Genomic DNA, 26,950 nt, shown 5'->3' with positions numbered 1-26,950 from the left:
GCCCTCACACTCACATTAGCTCTGATAGGCAGCCATGGCCTACACACACCTCAAAACATTGATGCAAGCATCTTAGGTTTTACTGCAGTAGGGGCCGATCCTACCTTGATTCCCTTGATGAGAAGAGGCACGACAATGTCCCTCTGCTTTTCAGTAAGCTTGGTGCTGGCAGCCATTACCATCAGCATGTTATCGCAGCGGGTCACGCCAAGTGCATAAAGACCAGACAGCCCATTGGCACATGCTGTCTTGCCCTGCAACAAACAAAAACAATGAATAAGAATACATCCTGTACACATGGTGCCAGCACAGGACACCAACATGAGGCCTGTCACCTATTTGATTTATTACTGTGTAACAACGAAGATGTGTCAGCGCAGTAGCGGCAGTGCTATCGCTGAGCGCGCGCTGCTGGCTGGCTCTAGAACAACCGCCGACGTAAGGTAACAAACGCCGTTACTGCATTGACACATCATTGTTACAATTAGATTTATTTACACGTTTATAGAAAGTATATTTATAGTGTGGTTTTGAGCCCAATAAGACTGCTCAGTAAGTGACCTGTTATCCAGACTAGCCAATAAGTTAACAAAATTAGCACTTTAGAAACTCTGATTATAGAAAAAGTTTGGTGATACTCCTACGACTACAAGAATATATATTTAATACTGCTTTGTTTAGTTTTATTGCCTGTTATTAAATCTACAGACACATAACTTTCTGCAAAAGAATAACACTTAGTATTTTTTGTAGAGTCGACCAAAGTGAAAGCAGAGCACTGTGATGTTGAGGTTTGAGAATACAATCTGCCATCAGGTTACTAAATGCAGGTAAGCATTTTTTTACAATGTTGAACACTTACAGCTATGTAGGGGTCTTCAACAGATGGATAGAAGTAATCAATAGTTTGAACCAGAGAATAACCAGAATCTCCAAGGGGCACAACACTGGAATCCATGCCAATGTCTGAATGGAAAAAAAAATATGTATATTAGCCAGGTTGTTATGAGTAGCTTCTTGAAGAAAGGGACATTTTCAGGGAAGTTATCAGAGTTACTACATTTAAAAGCACTGTACAAGGCACCCAAAATTTCTTCAATGAGGTTAAACTGTCCACACACTATCAGTGCTGGGTTTTGCTCCCATTATGACTTTGAGAACTATAGACACCTAGCGTTAGTTCCACGTTTTCTCCTTTCAAAAGATGCATTAAACATTAGAATACTTATGCCACCATGTGGTATTCACCTATGAGCACTAAATAATTTGTATCCGAATTTCTTCTTTCATGCTATTTCACTTTAATCAACCGAACGATAGCTGAGACATGTGGTTCACACTTAGGTAGCATGAGGCACGAAAAAGAAACCTGTAATATAAATGGTGATACATAGTTTCAATTCACTAAAACACTTAAGCCAGCTTGCTTCAAGAGCTGGAATGACAACAAGCAACATATCAGCCATTAAATTGCCGTTCTTTTCGTGTCTCATGTGTCCTACTTGTCACACCCACCATTTGGTTGATGAAACTGAAACTTAAACAGTGCCAAGAAGAAATTCAGTTATAAATTTAGCAGTCACAGGTGAGTACCAGGTGGTGATCTATGTATTCTAATGTCTAAAGCATGACTTGAAAGAAGAAAAAGTGCAATCAAAAACTTTGGTGTCTATAGTCCTTTTGTGAGGCTAAATTTGTACTGAAAGGGAACATTATTCATAATCCAACACAATACTATGTTGAGACACACGAAAAGGAATGAAACATAGTCTACCGGCCTGTACCCGAAAGTGTAATGAGCTTTATAACCGAACACCAGAATAAAGCTGGCCACACAACTGTAAATGTTTAGTCAATCTGCTGTACCAGAAGAGAGCGTCGTGCATGTCTTCAGCTACTAAATTCTTTAATTATTTATTAAATAATCAGTGTGTATTGTAAAACAGAGTGCAACTACTTGAGTGTCTGTGTTCAGTTTGTAAAACTAAAGTACACTTGGATCTTTATCAACATTAATATCACCTCACTGTCATATTTCAGTCACTGACAGCCATTGTCCCTCCCTCACGCTTTCAGTGCGAAAGCACTATTCCACATGTACCAACCACTAGCAAGAATCTTGTCTTGTGCTCATACTATCCCGAGCTCGGGTCAGTTCGGAGCAGCATCGCGCAAGCTGCAGCCAATCGGATGAAGCTCAGGTAACTTCAGAGAAGCATCGCGCCAACTGTAGCCAATGGGAGGAGGGTGTTGTGTATTCTGTCTTTTTTTTGGAGAAGGGTGAGTGCGTCTTTCACGAACGCCATCGTTTACTACTGCCTGTGTTTCTCGTCGCCCGTGTGCCCTACTTTGAGTTTTTGTGTGTGTGTGTGTGTTTCCTACGCACGTGTGCGCGACGGGGTGCCATTGGGGATTGGAGCAGTGCTGGGACACTCCCAGTTTTTGGATCGCCGGTGTCTGGCCCGGGATCAGGTTTCGACAACGGTGCCCAGGAGGTGAGTTGGGCAGCGAAAGGCCGGGTGCAGCTGAAACCGACCGGTGCCCCTCGGACTCTCGGCAAGACAGTGGCTTCTTAGACGGCAAAGAAGGGAGACGTTTGTGCCGGGTGTTCCGTCTGACCACTCTTTGTGTATCCGTAAAGTCAATAGTTTTCCTTGTCTGTTTGTTAAAGAATGCGTCTACGAGTTGTCACTGTTTCCTGAAAATTCACCGTCGCACGATTCGACTCTCCCACACGAATTTCTCGCAACATGGTGCCGAAACCCGGGAACTGCAATCTCCAGGACTTGGAGATCTTCTGAAAGCTGGAACCAGGCTGCGACGGTAACGGAGAAAGTGAGTGACGCCACGGTTCGTGTTCTGCGCAATCATGCAGAGATCGAAAGAAAAGAGAACAGCGCGTCGACAGCAAACTACCAATAACAAGCTGATCAACGAGGCCAAGGCAGCTTTGGGAACGACAGACATCGGAACATTGTGCTCCCTAATCGAAAGACTTGGAGCCAACAACGACGAGTTGCTTAAGCTGAACGCCGAATTGGAAGATTCCATTGCTGATGAAGACTTCGCTTCTGAGTTTGAGACGGTCATGCGGTACGAGGACGCAGCATGCTTGGACAGCTGAAGGCGAAAGAAGCTGAACTGCTGAGAGCTCCTCGCCTATTGGCTACACAGCCGGCAGAGCCACAATGAGGAAGCCAACATGGCGGCGGCGAAGCTGTTCACCGCAGTGCAGTCAAGCTGCCCACCCTCCAGCTGCAGACCTTCAACGGTGAGCTTCGACAGTGGCGCGGCTTTTGGGAGCAGTTTAAAGAAGCAGTTGATGAGAACGGAAACCTCACAAAGGGAGAAAAGTTTCATTACTTAAGAAGCCTTCTGAGTGGAGCGGCAGCACCATCGATAGCCGGATTACAGGCGACAGGGGAGTGCTACGACGATGCCATAAACATTCTATCCAAGTGCTTTGGCGACACCCGACAGATTATCCAGGAGCACCTTGCCCATCTGAGATCGCTACTGTCCGTAACATCATCGGACGACGTGCGAGGCCTGCGAAACTCGTGGATCACGTTCAATGCCATGTGCCCGGACTGAATGGGTTGAAGGTGAGCTCGACCACTTATTCTGCCATGATGATAGACATTCTTTTGAAAGCCCTACCTGCTGACATCGTCGTTGGCTATTATAAACGGCTGGCCAACACTCCGGAGTGGCCGCGTTCACCTAGCGACACTCAGAACGGTGAGGCTACATCTGTCACGATCCCTTCAGACGGTGAGCTGGAACAACTTCTAACTTTTTTTACAGTCGAAGTTGAAAGCTGGGAAAAGAGCAGTATTGGCAGCAATAGAGACTACAAGCAAGTCAGACAGGAAAGCGAAAAGAAATCGTTGTCTCTCCCGCCGACGTCTGCGGTACTGCACGCAACTTCCCAAGTAAGGGAACAGTGCTTTTTCTGCGGCTCACTTACTCACAACGCTGCAGACTGCGACAGTAAAATAAACAGGGAAGAAAAATTGCAAAGACATAAAGGGGACAACCGCTGCTTCCGATATACCTTGAGAGGACATCACTCGAAAGACTGCCACCGCCGACTGAAATGCGGGAAGTGTAGCGGCAGACATGTGTGATCAGTGTGCAACCCAAACTGGAAGCCGAAGAAACTAGAGGTGAGTCCAAGATTGGAGATTAACAGCTTGCATGCAAGCAGCTGAAATTCCGTCAACAATGAAATTCTTCTGCAAACCTGCCGGCTTTGGGCTATTGGAGAAGGTAGGCGCAGTTACATTCGAGGCATCGTAGATGGGGGAAGTAACCGCAGCTTTATCTGTGAGGACATCTCTAAATTTTTAGGCCTCAAAGAAAGTAAAAAAACCTCTCTCCAGCTGAGTACGTTTGGGACAGCCACATCAGCACCAGAAAGACGTCGTCTAGTAGAAGTGCATCTTTGCCGCCAGTACAGTGACAAGGAATACATTATAGAGGCCATTGAGGTTCCTTTCATCTGCAACGACATAGTCCAGGTGCCTGTCGAAAACGACTTTGTCAGAGCAATAGAAGAGACAGGACGGCCCATCGCGGACAAGCTTCTACTGCTGGAAATGCCAGTGGTACCCGGAATTGGGCTTCTTATTGGCGCTGAACCCCTGTGGAAATTCGTGACGGGCGAAATTCAATGCTCCCAGCAAAACGCTGACTTGGTTGTCCTGGGGTCGGTCTTCGGTTGGATGTTTCAGGGTCCGATATCCGTGCATACCTCAGTTGACAATTCAGCCAACTCCTGTGTCCTCAGGGTAAGCACAGTCCTTGAAAGCACTGAAAGACTTGTGAAAGGCTTCTGGGAATTGGAAAGCATTGGCATTATGAATCATACCGGAGGGCCGAATGAGGAAGCGGAAGCGACTGTGGGTGTTTCAAAGAAACATCAGAATGAAGAACGGCCGCTACGAAGTCGCCCTTACTTGGAAAGAAAACAGTGGACAACTTTGCGACAACCACTCACAGGCGCTACAGTGACTGAAGAGCCTACGGAAAAGAATTCAGCGCACTCCAGAATTTGGCACGGAGTATGAAAGTACAATGCGGAGCTACATAGATATGGGCGACGCCAAACGTGTAACACCTGAAGAGCAAGCGACCGATCAGGCTTATTACATGCCACACCACGCTTTTTTGTCCAGTGACTCAAGAACGACAAAGCTATGCATTGCCTTTGACGCCTCCTCACATGAACAAGGGTCTTCCTCCCTGAACGAACATTTAGAGAAGATCGCATTGACAGCTGACATTGAGAAGGCATTCTTGCAAATCAGAGGACCGAGACTCCTTGCGCTTTCTCTGGTTTAACGGCTTGCCTTTAAAGCAAGAACCTGATCCTGAAGTAGAATAGTGGCGAATGAAGCGTGTGCCGTTTGGCACCAAGGCTAGACCTTTCCTGCTAAATGCCACCCTGCAGTATCACCTTAAGAGGGTTGAGGAGCCAAAGCAGAGAATAGCTGCGCTTCTGGCGGAGTCGTTCTACGTCGACGACCTGTTGCTTGGAGCAGACACCGAAAAGGATGCGGAGATTTTTGCGCAGGCCAACGATATTCTTGGAGCTTGCGAAAGTGGTCGTCGAACTCAAGTCACTTGCAAGACCTATTTGCGTCGCAGGAGGGACTGAATGACTCGGTTGGAACAGTAAAAATTCTTGGGCTTATTTGGAATCCTGCAGAAGATACGATCACCATGGCCACCAAGTCTCTCTCAAGCATTTTGGACAGAGAGAACAACTGCAAAAGACTTGTTCTACAAACCATCGCCAGAATATTTGATCCTCTTGGATTGCTTGTACCATTTACCATACAAGCCAAGGCACTCTTTCAGAAATTGTGGCAATGACACATTGGTTGGGATGACAAATTGCCCAATGATATTTTCAGGAAGTGGGAAGACTGGAAGTCGGAGCTAATGGACCTTCGTTCACTGACCGTACCCCGATGTGTTGCTCCAGTAGTTCAACCGCAGAGTGTACAGTTGCACATCTTCTGCGACGCCAGTCAGCGAGCGTACGGGGCATGCGCCTACCTGCGACTACAGGACTCCAACGGCAGTGTTGACACGGAACTCATCTACACGAAAGCGAGAGTTTCACCCCTAAAAGGTACGATTCTTCCCCGAATTGAACTGATGGGTGCACTGATAGGTGCTAGAATAGCCAAGTTTCTGGAAGGCTGCTTAATGATGTATGCTGGTCGAACGAAAATGATTTACTGGACCGACTCCAGCATAACCCTTCATTGGTTGAAAGGAAACCCTTTGCAGTGGAACCAGTTTGTGCGAAACAGTGATCGACGTTCAAACCTGCACAGAGAAAGAACAATGGAGGCATTGTCCAAGTTCACAGAACCCCACTGATCGTGTGGCACATGGAGTGACTCTAGTCTTCAAGAAGACCGACTGTGGTGGTTTGGACCGTCATCGCTTTCAGAGACAGAGGAGTCCTGGCCAGCTCTGAATGAGTTACGTCCCAACGCCTGAGGAAAGTTCGGAAGAAAGGAAAGAAGTAAAGGTGTTGCAAGTAAGGGCATTTATGCTGATCTTGGAGCTGGCTCACCACAGTAGTTTTTTCCAAATTTTACGGATAACTGCCTGGGTGTTCAGATTCATAAGTGCTTGCCGGAATCCGTCTGGCATAGTTTCTTCTTGTCTAGCAACGGAAGAGGTAAAAAGGGCCGAAGCATACTGGTTGAAAGTCGTTCAGGAAGAAGCATACACGGATGACATATCCCGTCTTGGCCAAGGGCTCTCATTGAAATCACAATAAAGCTAACAGAAGTTACAGCCCATTTTTGACCCTGAGGGACTGCTACGAGTGGGAGGGCGGCTGCACTTCTCTGACGAGAAAGAACAGGTGAAGCATCCACTGCTCCTCCCTCCCAGCCATTCGTTCACGGAGCTCGTTATTCGAGACGCTCATTTACGAACATTACACGGCAGCTCTAGAGACACTCTCACAGAAGTGGGAGAGAGGTTTTGGATCCCACGAGGACTTCAACAAGTAAAAAGCGTTGTAAACAAATGCAACATGTGCCTCAAAGGTCGCGCAAAGCCTGGAGAAGCTCTCACAGAGCCCTTACCAAATGAAAGCGTTTGCCGTTCTGAACCGTTTCAAGTGGTTGGCATAGACTTCGCCGGGCTGCTCTTCACTAAGGACAAGGACACGGTCTCCAAATCTTACATTTACTTTGCTCTCTTCACTTGCGCAGTTACGAGAGCAGTTCATCTGGAGCTTGTCTCAAACCTATCATCCGAAATGTTCCTATTGGCTTTCATACGATTTACTGCTTGATGAGGACTGCCATCAGTGATATACACTGAAAACGCCAAAGCCTTTCAGAGCGCCTCTAAAGAATTTGCAGCATTGAGAGACTCTTTGTTTTACGGAAATTTCCACGACCACTGTGCCAAGACACGCATCAAATGGAAATTCATCATGGAAAGAGCAGCATGGTGGGGTGGATTCTGGGAAAGGATGGTGAGGACTGTGAAGGTTTGCCTCCGTAAAATCCTACACCAGGCAAGACTCACCTTCGAACAGCTTACTACAGTACTGCAGGAGGTGGAAAGCATTGTTAACCCCGCCCCCTAACCTACATTTCTTTGTCGCCAGAAGACCCCGAAATTCTTACTCCGGCACATTTTTTGACAGGAAAGAGACTGACGTCGCTACCTTCTCCGTGTCTTATCAGTTCGTCAATACAAGCTGTGACACGAAGGTGGATGCACCGCAAACGATTGCTGGAGCAGTTTTGGAGACGATGACGGAATGAATATCTTTTGACACTAAGGTCGGCGCACACTTGCGGAAAACAACAGGCTCGACAGACCTCTGTAGGAGACTTAGTTCTCCCCCGTGAGGATAAGGCGCCGCGACACATGTGGAAGACGGGGAGGATCGTCGAAGTGATCCACGGAAGAGATAACCAAGTCTGAGCGTGTGTTGTGGAGCAGCCCAACGCATCCACATTGCAAAGGCCGGTACAGCTTCTCTACCCCCTCGAGTTGTGTGTGTAGTGCTGCCACTGTTGGGGCCGGGAGGTTGTTGTGTATTCTGTCTTTTTTTGGGGAAGGGAGAGTGCGTCTTCCACAAACGGCATCGTTTACTACTGCCTGTGTTTCTCGTCGCCCGTGTGCCCTACTTTGAGTTTTTGTGTGTGTGTGTGTTTCCTAAGCACGTGTGCACGACGGGGTGCCATTGGGGACCGGAGCAGTGCGGGGACACTTCCAGTTTTTGGATCACTGGTGTCTGGTCCGGGATCGGGTTTCGACGACGGTGCTCGGGAGGCGAGTTGGGCAGCGAAAGGCCGGGTGCAGCTGAAAGCGGCCGGGCCCCTCGGACTCTCGGCAAGATAGTGGCTTCTTAGACGGCAAAGAAGAAAGACATTTGTGCCGGGTGTTCCGTCTGACCACTCTTTTTGTATCTGTAAAGTGAATATAGTTTTCCTTGTCTGTTTGTTAAATAATGCGTCTATGAGTCGTCACTGTTTCCTGAATATTCACCGTCGCACGATTCGACTCTCCCACACGAATTTCTCGCAAAAGAGGGCATCACGCCACCTAGGTCACATAAACTTGTGGCAACATCACAATGTGCCCATTGGATTGTGAGGAAACTGACCGCCGTGGCAGTTAAAAAAATGATTGGTTGCAAAAGGTTGCTCGGGAAGAGCAACATGGGTCGCACGATCCCTACCGGTGGCTATGATAGAAACAGACACCTGTCAATGCAGTGGCACATCCCTTAACCGCTGTGCCACTGCGCTGGTAGTGGTACGCCGCCATCTATGAATGTTAAGTAGAGAATTACCACCTCTGCCTATATGGTCATTATCCTACTAAACCCCTCAGAGCGGCACTTAAGTGTCCCCTGCTTTCACACGTGTACTTTGTTTAACTACGTTAAACCCCTACCACTTTTATTTTGTTTAAAGGACACTGAACTTGAAAATCACTCACTTTATGTGTCACGCCACTAGTGAATTTTAGGCACGAAAGACTGAACAGAGTTGACTGAATGCCAGAGGTATTCGCTCACCAGTGAATAATTCAAGAACTGCAATTCTATAAAACAACAGAAGCATGAAACAAAACGATCAGTAAGTATATCCTGCATCTCATAATACATTCATTTCAATGCTGGTACAATGAAAAATCTTTAATTCCATCATTACATAAATGGCAACCTTGTTGACTGTCTGCACTGTTCTGAACATTAAATAGCTAGATCAAGACAGTGATCAACAATTCCAAGTTGATGAATTTTGCATTTTTGGTAGGCTGGACTATAGTGAAAAAAGAGCAGAATGATGTTAGCACCTGCTATAGCACACTAATGCATGCAGGTGAACAACTGAGTACTTTGCACCAGTACAAGTACATAACACCACGACGAATACTTATGTCCTGAATCCAGTAGTACACTCGTTTCACTGCCGTACGGTTACAAAGCGTCACTGCAGTAGAAAAATCTGCTAAGCGTATCGTTCCGATACTTGTACAATCAGGCAAAGACAACAACAAAGTATCTGCACAAGTGTTCGGTGTACAAATTAAAACAAGCTGCTCCAAAGCTTGAACGCACCGATCTGTGATCCCTCAGGGTGGTACAACACGGCCTTCTGTGCTTCGCCGTCTCCCCTCAGCGAATTGAGCAGCTTGTTGAGCACACCCTGGGGAACCTTGCAGCCTCATCTTTTCATGTCAACCAGGCCCAGGAGCCAAAACTCTGGCTCGAGACCATGCTCGGCGTTGTCGAACGGGTGGTAGATCTCCGTCACGCCGCTGGCTCCGCGTCGGAACATGTAGCTCCGACCGGCGACAGCATCGACATGTGCAGCCTCACCACTCATCGTGGCGAAAGTTCGAATGGCCCGTGGCAGTGGCGGCTTATGCAGTCTGAGGAGGAGAAGAAAAGGAAGTAATGACACCTCCAGCCAATCAGAATTGATCACCGATCAATTCAATTAATTCACACAGTGGAGTGGCAGCGGACAGCTTTGCCCAAACTGACTGCTCATGACAGCCAGCCGACTTGCCTGCTCGCATTCCTCGGAGCCTGTCGAACGCAGCTCCAATGTCGACCAAGAACCGTCTTAATGCGCTTCACTTCCTTGCTTGCTGGCACTTCCCTATACGTTTCCCCACTTTTTCTTTTATATGTAGCACAAAGATTAGTAGTAGCACTGCTACCTGCTCAAAACTATTTTGAGTTGCCACCTAGAGGCTATTCTTCAGTTTGCCGTTGTTTGTTACTAAAGGCATTAGAAATACTTTTTATTTACTTTATGATTACAAATGCAAAAAAAGCAAAAATTCTATTGAAATTTCAAATGCACGCAACGTTACCTAAGCATGTAGACTTTATGCACACACACACAAAAATAACTTGCAGTCACTAAAAACCGCAGCGCCAGCAAAAACAAAGTGGCAATACTTGGACGCCATCTGGACAGTGTGCCTGAATGTTGTGTAATCCCTTAGTGACCTGACGAAATCAGCAGGAAAGATAAAGTCGCAAGTGCTTCGGAAAGCTCCTTGAATGCAGGCGAAAGAACATTTAACTACATCAAAGACTTTCTCTCTGATAGAACGGCTAAAATTCAAATTGGCACAATCAAATCCGACACCTCAGTTTAGGAGACAGAGGAATACCACAAGGATCTGTCCTGTCCCCCTTATTCAATATAACCCTCAACAAAATGGCACACGAAGTCACCAAAATCCCACACCTAGAACACTCTTTGTACGCGGACGATATCGTCCTTTGGACCACTAAGGGGAGTATCGGCACGATACAAGACACGCTACAACAAGCGGCAGATGTAGTAGTAGAGGAGGCACAAGTTGCAGGACTTCCGTGTTCCCCCAAAAATCCGAAGTCCTCATCCTACACCCAAAGCGTCAAAGAAAGAATAAAGCACCTCAGATCAAAATCTACGCAGAAGGGGCAGCCATCCCAGAAGTGGAAACACTAAGAATAACACGACACACTAATTAAGAAACTGAGAAACACCGTCAACCAAATCTCCCTTCTCATCAGACGCATCGCAAATAGGCAAGGAGCAGTTAAAGAAGCCGAGACCAGGAAACTAATCCAAGCCTTCGTTCTTAGCAGAGTCATCTACTCTACACCATACGACCTGGATGCTCTAATTAGACAATCCTACAAAATTGCACTCAACCTCCCCCGTCATACCCCAAATTAAAAACTACTCCAGTTAGGAATTATAACACCTTCGCAGAAATGATGGAAGCACACCTCACCGCACAATACGAAAGACTATCAGGCACTGAAACGGGACGTTTCATCCTAAAGACGGCAGGAATACAATATGAAGGAACCCGTACACAACCTTGCCAATTCCAAGACACATGCACAAACACTTACTAGTCCATCCTCTGCCCAAAAACATGCATCCAGACTACTGCTAGGGAAGTAAAACTTCACGAAAGATTTTCAGTTCAGAAAGACACGGTGCATGTGGACGTGGCAGAACATGCGGACAGAGACGCCTTTCCCTAGCAGTTTTTGATCATCGAGGCTCTCCCCTCGCATCGGCGACAATCGATGAAACAAAATTTCTGGAGGAGGCAGAGGAAGCTGCCATAGCTTTAACCATTACCTCCACCACTGCCAAATACATCATCAGCAACTCTAAAACTGCAATTCGAAATTTTGCAAAAGGAAGGGCCCACTCTGCAGCCATCAATATATTACAAAAAATCTCAAATACCTGCCAGATCACATTGATCTGGGTCCCCGCCCATTCGGGCCATCCTGGAAACGAGGCGGCGCACCGATTTGACCAAGGATTCGTGGTTAACCGGGAGGTGCGCTACCCTGAGCTCAGGTCGGCCAAGGAGCGAGTGACAACCTACAAAGAAATTACTAACCACTTCAAGAAAGAATGACAAATCCTCCAAGAACCACGTACATCTCTAAGTAAAACATAACTCAGCTGGGGGCAGCTCCAAACAGACACTTTCTTTAATCCGTACATGTACTCTATATGGTTCCCAGAGCAGTTTAACCCCATCTGTTCTCTCTGCGGACACCTTAAGGCAGACACACCACACATCATCCTATACTCATGTAATCAAGACAAGCCGTCGAACAGTCTGCAGCTCTCTACCCAATCGCAGTGGGAGGCCGCGCTGCTCAGCTGGGACCCGGAGGTTCAGCTCCGAGTCACAGAGTGGGCCGAAGAGGTCGCCGAACGACATCATCTTGATCTGCACGCAAGGGATGCCAGCGTACGCGTTTCGGCCTCGAATACGCAAATTACAGTCATCAAATGCCGGCGCTGCTTCTCAGAGAGGCATAATGTCTAAAACCGAGCACCTGAAGCACATGTACACAGCCAGATCTGAACGAAGGGCATTTCAAGAAATGCGAAATAAGCAGTCACAACTTGCAGCTTTGCAAGAAAAGAAAAGGCTTTATTCGATGCGCTCTTGAAAAGCCTATAACATAAAATTGCAAAATACAAGTGACAGCATCAGGTAGTAGCCAATAGAGATATATTGATACTGACTCAACTTAAAACCAAACAGATGACACAACACAGGATAAGACATGAACTCAAGAAGGGGCTGGACTAACAACTGAAATTTTATTGAAGGAAAGCCGCAAAAGAAGATCCACAAAGACATGCGTGTGCACAACTCCCCAAAGCAGTGAAAGGAGGAAATACAATCAAAGGTCACTGGCATACTAATGAATCTAAAAAAGCAAATTCCTTACAGCGAAAGTTTACCGACGGCTTATCCACACGTGTCCTTAGTGTTACCGATGCAGTAAGCCTCAACTATCTGCCGACAGATTTCTCCCTTCCGTAAACCACTGATGTGTTGCAGAAATTAGGTGTGCAAAGAGACAGGCCATCCTCAGATTTGCATTCAAAAGATTGAGTGTGCAGTGCCAGATTAGAATTTGCCTTCCCCCTGTAGATTGAAAGTGCTCAGTCAGGTGGAAATTCAGACATCTGCCTGTCTGCCCATAGTAGTTGCAGCCATAAGGCAGTGGAACGCAATAAACTCCATCAGTTTTGCAAGTGGTGAACCTTTTTATATGTGACACTGTACATTGTAAACGATTACCCATAGTTTTATCAAGCCTTTTTTAATAGCGGCGCAAAGGCCTCTTATCTTGCACTTAGCTGTTACGACAACAGCAACATTAAACTTTGCCGCAACTTTCTTGAGACTGTGCGAAATACTGTTGAGGTAAGGTCAGCATCATCCGAGTATGTGTTCCTTGCCCTCGAGCGAGTGAAAACACGCTCTGACAGGTTGGTGAGATGGACAAGTGGGAACCCAGCCGCCATTAGCCGCCATCGGTAAGGCTAAGGACATGTGCGTGGTTAAGCCGTCGGTGAACCCTCAGGAATTTGTTTTTTTAGATGGTTTACTAGTGTGCCAGTGCCTTTCGATTGTTTTTCGCCCTCTCACTGCTTTGGGGTTTGCACGTGTGCATCTCTTTGCAGGTCTTCTTTTGCCGCTTGCCTTCAATAAAACTTCAGTTGTTAGACCAGCCTCGTCTTGTGCTCCTCTCATCCGTGTTGTGTCTTCCGGCTGGTTTTAAGGTGTAATACTGAATGCCAGAATACCGCCGTTTTAGAGTCAAGCGCACTTATAATGGCTGCAGTTAAAATGAGTGTTCATTTATTATAAAAAATTGTGCTCACTTCATTAATATATGCACGAATCAAATGACACTGCATAACAATAAAAAAAGGACTAACCCTCATGGCGAAACTGCAGTTAGAGCGAACAAGGGGGCACTGTAAACCTGCCCCCACATCTCAAAGCTTGAACTTCAGGCCAACGCAGAAATCAGATCAGATTACTTATCAAACTGCATGACACTGCCACGCAAAGAATGTGACCACCAATAAAAAAGGCACAAAAAGCAAACTGTAGGTAGCAGCCAATCTCATGCAGACAAGCTACAAGGTCAGGCCAACAAAGACGTGGAAGGAGAAAATAGTCTAAAGGCCACAACAAGCACATAATTATTAAGGTTTTTCACACCACACTGAGCCCTTTAAATGGCAAATACTTTCCTCAAAAAACATACCAGAAGCGGAAAATTTTTTTTTTCACCTATCAATTTTTTTTATGTACGTCACTGTTCTTGAAGCATGGGTAGGTGCAGAGTAGCCAGTTTAATGCATGCGTCCCTAAGCAATGCCATGCCAAAAACTGTACTTACAGAAAAAGCTTGCTTTACTGAGTGAATACCACTGGCCATTCACAAATTTCCCAGCCTGCTCCAGGTCACTGGCTCAAATCGCACGCATCACTTGGTGGCTTACACGACTTCCATGCAACCCTTGGTCTTTAGCTGGAAAAAACTGAGGGATCAGCAAAATATCAAACTTTGTATGCATTGCTTTGTTTCAATGAACGACTAAGAAAAAAACAGCGTTTTCCTTAAGCACAACTATTTTTTCACACTAGCTTTCTACAGTAATTCACGTTTATCGCGACCTCGTTAACGCTGACTTGCTGCATGGTCCCAGCACTACTGTGTATAGTTCTATGGTTTCAAATGCTTGTTAGCTCTGAGCCCTTGGCCTTGCACTGGTTAATGCAGAAAACCTCGGAAAGGGCAATCAGAGCTTTGAGCTTTGAGCCATAGGTATTCAGAAGCTCGGTGGTTCAGTGGGAAAACGTTTGGCTGGGCGACACAGTAACAAACGCTGCTACAGTTACTTTCACTCCATTGCAAAATACTCGCACAGCAGAGACCTGTCCTCCATTTTGCAGTGCAGAAACAATCACTGAAATTCAAAGCATGCATACTAAATGCACACCTACCTTCGAACACAGCTTGAGAATTATGGGTATAATTATTGCAATGAAATACCGGTCAGTACATGTAGTTTTCAATTTATCCTAAAATTATAAGCAACTCGACAAACAGTAAACATTAAAAGGGAAATAAAATAACCAGAATTGTTAAAAAATCTGCCAGAAGAAATATGTGACATCCACCACACTTCAGCAGTTCTTCAGATTGTGCACCATCAAACCACACTTTCTTCTTACAGGCACATTTGCAGAAAAATTGGGCTGAACCTGGTCTTTAAGAATCTTTTTAGGGTGCAACATAGGGAGAAACCAGGTTTTACCCAGAAACGAAGGGCCCTACACATTCCATCACCAGCCCAGAAGGTGCACTTGAGTCTACAGCCTCTTCCATAAGTCTCCAATTTTCCTGCCCTTCATAAGCTGCATGATCCCTGTCTGCTACAAGCCAAAGTTTACTATTTTACCAGACTCAGAGCCTCCCACTGCTTTTCTCAATCTTGGAATCCTGCAGCCCTAGCAGATCATCAGCTGTTTATTTATTTATTTACATTTCTGCAGTGCCACAAAGGCATAACTTCAGGGGGGATTACATACATACACAATCAATCCTACAGCATGTGCCAACCTTTTGTACAGGATGGGAAAGAATCTATGGCAGATGATAAGAAATGTTAACAGCGCATTCACATCAGTCAATTCTTCAGGGAAGGGCAAGAGGAAAAGCAGAAAAACAGCAGCTGAGCACGTGTGCACATCACAATTCCGACAACAGTGCTCGGAACTTTGCTTCGGATTGGCATTGAAGAATACATTGAGGCAGCTTACAACATTCATGCGGAAAGAAAAACAGTTTGAACACCTTAGTACCGCATTTTATCTCATGTATTTTGCAGTCGTGGTTGTGCCTTCTGGATACAAAATGAGATGGCAGCAAATAAGCTCCAGGGCGAATAGTAGTTTCCTTGATATAAATGTGGTAAAGGAATTCTAACCTTATTCGTAACCGGCACTCCTCCAGAGAGTCCCAGTTCAGGTCCTGCTTGATACTGTTACTTCGATAATTAAAAGTATACCTGTTAGCGACAAACCACACCGCACGATTCTGAATGCGTTCCAGCATATCACAATAGGTTCTGACTAGAGGGTCCCACACTGCTCTGGCATACTCCATAATTGGTCAGATGGTAGTGAAGTATAAAAGTTCCTTAACCTTCTGAGGAGCGTCCCAAAAATTCCTTTCCAAAAAATTTAGCAATCTTGATGCCTCTGCCAAAATATATTGTCTGCGTTCTCCATCATTATTCTCATTTTAGCACCGCACTCTCCACAGCAAAAGTGCTGGATATTGTACTATCAACATTTTTGTGTGGCGTGCAAGTGGCTTGTATCATGACGAATATGTGTAAATATAGCCTAGCCCATTTTCCATACCACAACTACAGCTGCAGCCAGATATCATTTTGTGGAGCAGCACAATGGCCTTCAATTTTACAGTGGTGAAGTATGCAGCATTTTGTTTCAAACATGAGTGTGAAGGGAAGACTGTGTATGGTGCATGAAAAGAAAGGAATGACACGCATACTGGAGTTTGCAAGAATGCCCTGTGGACATTACAAAACACTGCCACCCTTGCTTTATCTTTGCCAGCTAACAAACTCATTTGAGCACAGTGTACTAAGCCAAACTTGAGTACATGAATGTCTCACTATATTAGGCATATCAAATTGCAGTGAAGATTTGCAGTGTATTCCAGTGAGTCAGTGCATCACAGCAAAGGTTTTGAAAACAAATGCAAGTTTAGGAGCTTCACAAGCGCATGAGCTTGCCTAATCTATTTATGCATGTAACTGAGAAATTTTCCTTGAAATGATGTTTACTGCTGCAGGTCACAACACTTCTATGCCAGGTAGCCCATTACAAAAGAAGTCAGCATAGATACTGTAATAAGTAATGTAAGTATGGTTGAATATAAAACTGACTATCCTTGAATATAGAACTTACTATCCAGGCCATAGCTCTTGGATCTAAGCTTCACATATTTCTGCATAATACAACTAACAAAGCAATAAAGCGAGAGTTTTTCGAATGAAATGAAAAACAATATTTCTCTGGCATTCAAAACCACTGACCTGCTACTCAGCGAGGAGGGAATAAGAGAGGCAAAGATGAAAGAATAGAGGAGCAGAAAATTGTTAATGCTTAGAAAATAATAATAAATCTAAAGAAATTTTATGAAATGATGTAGCCACTAATTTTGCTTGGTTTTATGAGGTTTAAAACCACAAAGCAGCGCAGGCTATGTTAGATATTAGAGAAATGGATAAATCTTTAACTGTGCTAACATCACAGAGTTCCTGCACCTCTATCATTTCGTCTCCATTAAAATAAGACCACTGCAGCTGGAATTGAACCTGCATCTTTTTGATGAGCAGCTGAGTACCATAACCGCGGCTCCCATTTGGGGTGACATGCTTAGTTTGGTTTATTTGGGTTTAACATCCCAAAGCGACTCAGGCTATGAGGGACGTTGTAGTGAAGGGGTGACTAACAGGCTTTACAAAGTTCACTACAAAGAGAGTGAGCATTGATGAGGTTTTAGAGTTTGTCTAGTCTACGAATGCCATATATTTGTGCAGATAATTCATTACAAGTACATGCGGCCTATGACAGGCTCTGGGACCTAAAGCACAAAGCAACTCACGCAGCTCTCTCCTGCATATCTTAGCATCAACCATGTGTTTTTATTTAAAATTCAACCACTGAAAGAATTTTAAACTTCCTAGTGTAACTTTTTGCCCGAGAGATTTGTAGCAGCAATGCAGTTTAAAATTCTTTTTGAGCATACTGCAAGGCACTGTTCTTAACTTCTGCGTGCATGCCAAAGGCCTTAAACCCCAATCTACTCGCAACCATTTCTCTCAAATGCTCTGCATTTGCGCACGACCTGGCTTAGACGTGCGGATAACCTGGCCTAGATGTACTCTGTTACCACTTCCACTATCTCACTACCTATCGTAAAATGTTCTCTTTCCAGATTGTTTAGTATTTTAGCTTTCTTCATTTGCACACTGAGTATTTATATCCTCTATCATGAACTACAATTCCTCATCACCTACTACACCAATAACATCACGAAATCAGATGTAACTAAGCCGTTCTCCACAAGTCTGTGTTTCCCAAACCAATCCATGGCTAGACAAAGAGGGTCACCTCATCTATCATTTTTGTCACATCTCATTCACTCTATGTGTTCTACACAGTAAGCAACCATTGATTTCAGGTCATAGCTGCCAAAACTACACTTATGACAAACTTCACACGCTAGGACTTAAGAATTCGCTTTCTACAATCATCACATAAACGTACTCAATCGGCTTTCTCGTCACAGATGGAGGCTGGCACTGTGGTGTGGTGTTTATCTCTCATCAGTGTTCACACATGAACACATGCAGTGCATTTTGTTACTGTTTCCGCTTGACATACTCACAAAGACGAGAGAGGATACTCAGTTTGTTGTCTCGTCGGTGACAAGTTTTCGCTTTCCAGCTTTCTGCCAAGGCCTGGCTTGGCGACTGTCAGAGTTTCGTCGGCGTCGCTTGTCACAAAGCCTTTCACACCACTGAATACCTGGCCATCGTTAGTGCTGCTGTAGTCATTCTAGAGTGATCACAGAGGTTTATGTGCGTGACCGACCGGTGCTATGCCAACAAGTTCTGCTAGCTAGCCCACAGGACCCCATCAGCATCACTAGCAAGCAGTGACTGTTGAGAGGCGATATCAACAAAGTTGCAATATTTGAGGCTGCGCCCCTTGTTTTCACTTAATGCAGGTGAAAGGATGAAGTGACTCCTAGGTAGGCCAATATTATGTTGCACTCAGTACCTGTGATTGCTAGAATGTTCCTGTTTACGACCAGTAAAAAGATTCAAAATTGTTAGTGTTTAAAATTTTGTACCCCTCCCCTCTAAACAGCAAGAGCCCAGCTGCTTATGCAAGAAACAGGAACAGAGGTAGCTTGATTAATCGAAAAAAGAGGATGTGCAATGCATGTGTAATGCAGAGAAGATATAAGCAATACCACACTACAACACTGGGAGGATTCCAAGAGTAGGTGAATGCACGAATGGGTGGAAATCAGGTGGCCAAATGAGATTAGGAAATTTGAGGAAAAAGGGTGGTAGCAGGTGGCACAGGATACAGTTACGTGAGATCCACTGGAGAACCACTGTTCTGCACTAATTTTAACGGCAGATTCACAAGACAGACAAATTCACCAACTCCAGGAACGGGCTGCGCATCATGCGACTCAATGTCAATCATTGCAAATGGCACCAGCACTGTGGACTGCACATGAGGAAAAGGAGACATATTTTTGCTCTCAACTTTCAGCAGCAGTCAGCTGCACTTTTAAGAGCAAAGCTCTGAAGTACGGCAACATTGGCACTTTTTGTTTTACTGACATGAGGATCCTCGTGAGCGTGCAAGTCTCATGTTTGTTTTACACCAAATGTGTTAATTGCGAGGTATGTTTAACTAAAGAGGGGGCATCTAACAAGGGTGTCAGCCCTCCGCTATGGCACCTCTTCTATAATTCCCTCCTATATCCCTCTCTTACATCAAGGTTCAAGTGTCCACCAAAATGTGAGGCAGTTACTGTGACATTTCCTGCAATTTTCCTTCAACTAATTTTAAATTTTTGAAGGATCCAGTTTTCAAAAGGTAGAGGTACAAATTGTGCCGTATAACCATATGCCGTGACAATAAACCAGCAATAAATCTGCTGACAGCAGCTTAGCCAGTGCATTGCAAGGATGCTATACCATACAAGGATTGGTGTCATCGTGCAATGTTACATCACTGACTGACATTTTGGTCTCTGTACCAGAAATACTGGTAAACCATAGTTTTAGACCACGATGTTTTAAAGGGATAAATGAACATATAGAGCCTTTTCGAGGACACATGCGCATAACAGGCAACAGGTGTGCAATGTCAAAGCACCTGAGGCAGGCTCAACTCCTTTATGTTAACAGCAGCTGCATCAAGAGCTACATGAGTGACTATATTTTGTACAAGTCTACAGTTCCTGTAATTATAAGCTGAGGTACTGCTGTGAAATGCATGTAGAGTTAGCATGCATTCCTAAACCCGGCTGCAAGCCTATGTTGAAAATATTTTTCTAAATAGGCAGGTAAGATATGCATCACTGAAAAAGGATAACTACCATGAACAGCTCAGGATGGATGACACAGCCGAAGGCAGGAAGCATGCATGGGCCAATAGATGCTGGCAGCTGGCAACTGCAAATAAATACATTCAGAGCAACAACTGTCAGTGGCTGTAGCAATGTCATGAATGGCAAGAGAGGAAATTGTCTTCTGCTCTATAAACTAAAATTAGACATAATATAAATAAATAAAAAAGCGATCAGCTAGCCCATGACAAAAAAAAATGAACAGATTTTATGTGACGCACCCACATACATTCTTTGAGGAGAGTCAGGATGACTGTCATAACCACATTGAAAGATGAGCTGGCTGAAATACCGCACACCGATTTGAATATAGGAGGAACAGGCTTTCATTAATTCTCATCATGGTGCCTTGCACCAATATGTAGGTATTAAATTGAACATTGCGACCAGTCTGCCTTGGAAAAATCAGGAGAGAACGGAAAAAAGCATGCCTTCACTAGCAAGAAGCCTGATATCTCACATCACAGCTTAGCATCATACAAAAATTGGTAGCGCATTTTAACAAATCTGCAGAAAATTAAAACTGCACAAATTTGTCGACTGTAAATGCAAGTAAGGGCAAGAGAAACAAAAAATACCAAAATACACTGGTGAGTGCGGTGAAGGGAGGTCTGTGGGTAGGATCCCGTGCCTGGAAAGAGTTCCGAGCTCGGAGAAATGCCGGCAGCACAGCTGATGGCACGCAACCAAGAATAAATAACAAAGTGGGAATCAGTAACAAAAAAACCATCGACAATGGCAAACGACTTGAATGCGGGCCGCACAAGTGAGGAATATAGCAAAAAGCTAGAAATCCTAAATAAGTGTGCAGTTGCATCCCCGACAGCTCGCAGTGCTCAGATGGAGAGGAAGCATCGACGCTTACAGCTCAGGAGAGACTTAAGATTGATCGATCTTTGGCATAATACTGCCTCATATACTGTTCCATTAGGGAACAGATACCTGTATGCGTTTACTGCTGTATGCACCCTGTGAAAATGCTCCCAAGGCAGGCGCTGCACTACACAGACAATGCACTGAATGCAAAACAATAAAACCCGCTTATCTACGGTCACCTGTAAAGAAAGTGTTGCATCGCGGAATGCGGCAGCGTAATGTGCAGAAACAGCATCCACAGAAACCATTAACATCATCCAGGAACCGCCGAAACAACTGAAAGCCACGACCGCATTGAAGTTTGAAGTTTTGAACCCCTGCGGTAGAAGTCGCCATGCTGGATTGAGGCGATTGCGGTTGGATTCTATTGGATGAAATTTTCAGATGCTTTGCTGACGCACGACCCTCACGCACAAACAGCAGCTCACGGAATCGTATTGTAGTTTATGTAGTCTAGCTTTTTGCCTAAAACTTTACTCCTGTTGTCTTGCCGTGTTATTGCATACAGTGTTGCAGCATATCATCATCACCATGTGTATGCCGTCTGCTCGATCATCGCCCCCTCTAGGAAGATGCCTGCCGTGTGCGCGAAAAACTGCTTCCCATACCTTTCTTTTTTTCTCCTTTAAATTTGAGGTAGTAGCTAGCGATCCTTGTGGCGGCCGCTTGCAACATATGCGCTCATGCGCACATCACCAAGCAGTCGTGGCGTGCCCGCGCCGTAGCAGACGACATATCTGCGCCAGAAGGCGCCTTTCGCGCGTCTTCGACTGTTTAAGCAAACGAAAACAAAAGCACGCAGAGCTGAAAGTAAAAAGTCGCCAAGAAATTCATTTTGCTCTCTCATAGGCGACATAATCCCTCTTTAAATGAAGTTTAGATCTTTTGAGAAAAATACGTTGGCAGACCTATTACCAGAACTGTTTAACACGACTGCTGACTGTTGCCACTCGCTGCTTGCAACTGTTCCTGTATTTTGGCACTTCAGCAGCAGTTTTACATGCTCATTGTGCGTATTGAAAAATAATTTTGTTTTGTAAAGCACTACGCGCTATTGTTGCGTCCCTAACTGCACCTCAAGCGAACGAAGAAAGGAGCCCGGAGTCTCATTTCATGAGCTACCATCCGACAGCGCTACGCGGGAGTGGTGTATAGGTGCAATAGCGAGAAAGGATTCGGAGCCAGCATGTGATTACACTGTTGTGTGCAGCCTGCATTTCAAACCGTCTCATTTCCGAGACGACCGCAAGTGACGTCTGCTGAAGCCAGGTGCAGTGCCTTGTGTGTTCAGTGCCAGAACGCCGCGCACGGAGGAATCCGCCGTTCCGATGAAACCAGATGCAGGAGCGGAAAAACACAAGCGCGAGCCTTCGCCAAGTGTGCCTTGCGTGTTAGACGTGGGTAAAGGAGAGCAAGACAAGGCAGCCCCTTCAGTGGAACTACCCGGTTAGCTATCGACATCAGATGCTGCTCGGCCATCCAACGGGCAATTTACAGACGGTAGAAGCAGCGCACTCCACATTGAACATGACGTGCCTGCACCGAGTGGCGCATAGCATGAACCTGTGCAACATGGCAAAGAACCGGTCACAGCCCATCCGCGTGACGTCACGAACTGCTCCGACGGCGGAGCGGGCGCGCGGCCGCGGCGATGGCGAAGCGCACGCCGCACCTGCTGCTCCTTGGTAACGGCGCATGCGCACAACTGGCCTCTCGGACCACAGCGAAATGCTGGTCTGGTAGCCAAGTGTCGCTCTCGCTACAAAAGTCGCCACAGGCTGTCAATGAAGCCACTGATCGACTGGTTCGCTGTCTTTATTGGTCGTATAGGAACCCAGAACCCAATTATTTTGTTGTGGTCATAACCGAATGTCAAAATTCTGCGGGCATCGTACTGCGCCTTTGTTTTTGCTGTACGACGGCCATTGGTGACAAAATTTTGGCTCACCCGCTTGACGCAGAGGGTTCGGAGTGGTGGCAAACGAATTGGGCACACAAAGTTGTTAGTTGGGTTAAAGCCTGGTGTGTGTGAGGGATTCGTACCGACGACCTTTGCTCCTAGAAATCGTAATAAGAACGACCTTCGGAGGGCCGTGGCGGGCGAACTAGGTCGCAGAGGTATGCGTGTGGTACGAAACGAATCGTAGTTTCGTGATGTGCACGGTGGTGTCCAGATTTGTTGAAAACATAGGGGAGAACAACTTAGCTAACGCTCTTTATTTGATATCGCATTCGCGTATCATTGGTTTAATTTTTTTCGTGTCATCCAGAGCCGTCTTCGCGAAGTCAGCGATGCCCCCTTAATTAGAAATCGCTGCTGGACAAAATGATGGGATAACTTTATGCCCAGAAAAGAGGATCGCTTTTCAATATCCTGTCTCGTGCTGTAACTTTTTTCTTTCATACAGCTGAATGTTTTACTTAAATATATCTGATTTCGTTGCGAAATTAGCTTAAAATGGTAAAGAACACAATTGATTGGGCATAAGTGTTTTTTCGAAGAATATAGGGCAAGATTCCGTAAGCGTGAAAGATTGCGCCATGCGTGAATTCTTAAAATTTTTGAACCATTCCTGTTATTTGTGTGCAATTGGGGGTTCCAAATATACGCACATAACTATCAGATTTTTCTTCATAATGCGTGCCTGAAAAATCCACGTGCGAATGACCCTTTACCTACATGTGCTTGAAACCAACGACGTCACGAGAAGGCCGCGCAGTTTGCTTGGAAAGCTTCTTTTCTTTAACCTGCACTCACGCGTCTGGTTACTGACGCAGTATTCGCCAAACGCTATAGCCGCTGAGACAAAATGGCGGCTTCTTTCTTTTCTGTATACCCAGGCGGGTAACCATGGTGCCCAAGGTGAGCCCTGCCCCCCAACGTCAAATCAAACTCCCCTAACACCTTTGCTAACCTCCTGCCATGGTTTTCTTGAACATGCGCTGCCCAGCGCCCCTCCCCCTCTAATAAAATAACATACCTTGAGTTAAAATACCAGCTGTCGAGGCATACTATATGGTTCATAAATTTAGAGTGCTCATAATCATCTACGATATCTATGTTCAGGAGTGTTTGACATAACGATAAATGACAGTTAAAAGCTTTATAAAAGGGAACACGGGAGCACGTGTCGCTTGGTGAAGCTAGTGCAATCTAGGGACGTGTGTATAGTTCTCGCCTATCGCTCGCGTTCTCGTACCGTCTCCAGCGGCGACTGCGGAAAGCGCCGTGCCGCTCGAGTAATCCGAGGCGCTTGAAACTGCCTGAGCACACGCGCTACTCAGAAATCGTCGCATTTCATTAAGATGCGATTTTTTGGTTGCCTGCGATGCCCAAATGAAGTGAGTAGGAACACCGTTAATCGAGCGCAAAATGCACGGTATCATTTTTATCAAAGGAACCGCATACGGCCAGTTGTCAGAATGGTCATGAAACATTCTCAACCTCCATTATTCGCTCAAACGAGACCGGAGCGCACGACCAGGTACCAACCTGGGAGGCGATTAGCTATCCGGGGGTAGCTGGTAAGGAAATGTGTGTGGCACTGCGCGTGTAAAGAAACAAGGAAACAGAGAAGCAGAAAAAGCAGTTCCCCGGAAAGAAGCGCCAAGCTTAGGTAAAGTGCTACAAAGCAGAAACAGATGGCAACAGAAACCCGGGCGCCCTTGGAGACACCCGAACGGCAGCACCCCAAAGATAGCGGACAAAAGACCACCAACCGCCCGGCACCTTTAATTGGCAGCGACATTGGGGAGAGCCGCGCGGTCCGCTACAGATGGCGTTTCAGCTACACGCCCGCAAGCGGTCTCCTTCCCGAATGAACTCCAGATGTCAAACACGGTGTAAGTGTGGGGGTGTGGACGCGACCACCAAACCATGTGCACGTGCGGGTGAGAGAGAAAGAGTGCCTCGTGGACATTGAGGGTGAAAAAGCGTGTGCACGGGGTCAGTGCAAAAAGAAGAGTCGTCGGAAGAAGAAGTGTGTAATGCCTCTTGAATATAGCCAATGTTTTTGTTGTCGTTAAACAGTTTTGTCTCTGTGTGATTTTTCTGCTGTTATTCGAACCCCAAAAGTTTTAAAGTTCAGAGTTGTAGCATTATCGCTAGATTTGAAAGAAGCTACTATATATACATTACATGGTGCCGAAACCCGGGATGAGAAGACAGCGGTGAAATCCGAACGGACCACGAGGGACTCCAAAGACTGAGCTGAAGAAACGACAACATGGAAAAGCTCAAGGCCAAGATGAGAAGTCGACGAGGGCAGAACACCATCATGATCAACGAGGGCACAGCAGTGCTGCCGACAGCCGACGTTCATCAACTGACAGCTCTGCTGCACAGACTACAAGTAAGCAACGATGAACTGCGGAAGTTAAACGACGACTTGGAGGACCATCTACCAGAGGAAGCTTTCGAGACCCAATTCACCGAGGCCATCGAATACGACGACCGGGCCATGAACACAATCGGTCTACTCAAGGCTCGGATAGCAGCTTCGCAACCGACAACGCCTGCAGTACACAGTGCCGAATCGACACAAGCGACGCTGCCGACACCAAGGCACAGTGGCATAAAGCTCCCGAAGCTGCATCTAGAATCATTCAACGGTGATCTTGCCAATTGGCAGACTTTTTGGGAGTGCTTCCGCGAGACGGTGCATGAAAATCGGAGCTTGTCGAAAGCGGAGAAGTTCCATTACTTAAAGAGCCTCCTCACCGGGCCCGCCTCGTCGGCAGTAAGAGGACTGCAGGCAACAGAGGCCTGCTATGAGACGCAGTACAGATACTGCAGCGCCGTTTCTGCGGCAAGGGACGAATAGAGCAGGAACACCTTGCCAAGTTAAGGATGCTGCCGTATGTATCGTCTTCAGGAGATGTGAGGGGTCTGCGCCGCCTTTACGACTATGTGCAATGACACATTTGCGGACTCGCGGGACTGGGAGTGACCACACATGCTTACTCTGCAATGCTTTACGACATCGTACTAACAGCGCTGCCGCGAGACATGGGGGTAGAGTTTCATCGACTGACAAGCCGAGATACAAAGACCGGTCCGTCGTCGTCAGCCGATAGCAGACCCGCCTCGACAGCGCAGCAGTCCTCCTCTACGCACACAGCAGACAGATCTGACAGCAGGTTAAATGAGATATTAGAGTTTCTGCTAGTGGAGACCGAGTGCCGAGAGTGGTGCAAACAAGATCCTGTCATTGTGGCAGAGAAGAAGCCATATCCCATGAACCTCTTAGGAAAACGCCCGAATCAGCATACTGCCAGTGCCGCTGTGCTTTCTACGCAACCGAAAAAGGCTGAGAAATGTGCCTTCTGTGATTCAAGCCAGCACGGTACAGAGGTTTGCACAGCTGCGCTGACAAGCAAAGAAAAGACAGAGAAGTTGGCCAAGGCAAAAAGGTGCTTTCGGTGCACGAAGTGGGGGCACAGATCTAAAGATTGCTGGAGAAAGATAAGCTGCGAGCATTGCGAAAGAAGACACGCAACTTCAATGTGCAATCCGAATTGGACAATAGACAAAACCGACGCACCAACGACGGAGGTCACTGCCACGAACGTGCATGCAGCCGCTAACAGAAAAGAGACTCAAGAGACAGCGCTGCAGACTTTCCGCGCCTTTGTTGTGGGGGACACCAAATACGGCTACATCCGGGGCGTAATGGACGGTGGAAGCCAGAAAACGTTCATTCGAGAAGACATCTCAAAAACACTTGATTTGAAGACGTCGGGAGAGAGAGACCTCCATCTGAACACCTTTGGGAAGTCTGCCACGCAGTTGCAAAGATGCCGGCTCGTCGAACTTCGCCTTCGGAGCCAGTATAGCGGCCAAGAAACCGCAGTAGAGGCTATTGAGGTGCCCTTTATATGCAAGGATGTCCGGCAGGTGCCCGCAGATCAGTTTTGTGCAAAAGGTGGAACTCGGAGGAGCATTAATCGCAGACAAATTTCGCT

The 26,950-nt window shown here is 46.1% G+C and overlaps 1 protein-coding gene across 3 annotated transcripts in view; it reads right to left on the bottom strand.

The window, feature by feature from the left end:
• The window catches only part of LOC144112836 (uncharacterized), a 56,796-nt gene extending 35,291 nt beyond the window's left edge, over window positions 1–21,505 (bottom strand). The window contains exons 1-8 of one of the 3 annotated variants that reach the window (XR_013310494.1): window positions 21,166–21,475; window positions 20,689–20,782; window positions 20,081–20,156; window positions 14,255–14,396; window positions 11,775–11,915; window positions 9,623–9,936; window positions 863–966; window positions 105–254 (exon numbers count right to left, since the gene is read on the bottom strand). The gene's annotated coding sequence lies outside the window, so the exon portion shown is untranslated. Of the gene's footprint in view, window positions 1–104; window positions 255–862; window positions 967–9,622; window positions 9,937–11,774; window positions 11,916–14,254; window positions 14,397–20,080; window positions 20,157–20,688; window positions 20,783–21,165 lie in introns of all 3 variants that reach the window. The other 2 variants (XR_013310493.1, XM_077645649.1) reach the window with 2 other exon arrangements.
• Window positions 21,506–26,950: the final 5,445 nt, after the last annotated feature.

The sequence above is a fragment of the Amblyomma americanum genome, chromosome 1 (genome assembly GCF_052857255.1).
Source record: "Amblyomma americanum isolate KBUSLIRL-KWMA chromosome 1, ASM5285725v1, whole genome shotgun sequence".
NCBI classification, from domain to species: Eukaryota; Metazoa; Arthropoda; class Arachnida; order Ixodida; family Ixodidae; genus Amblyomma; species Amblyomma americanum.
The sequence above is the reverse complement of the archived record's forward strand: the minus strand, read 5'-3'. Positions and strand labels throughout refer to the sequence as shown.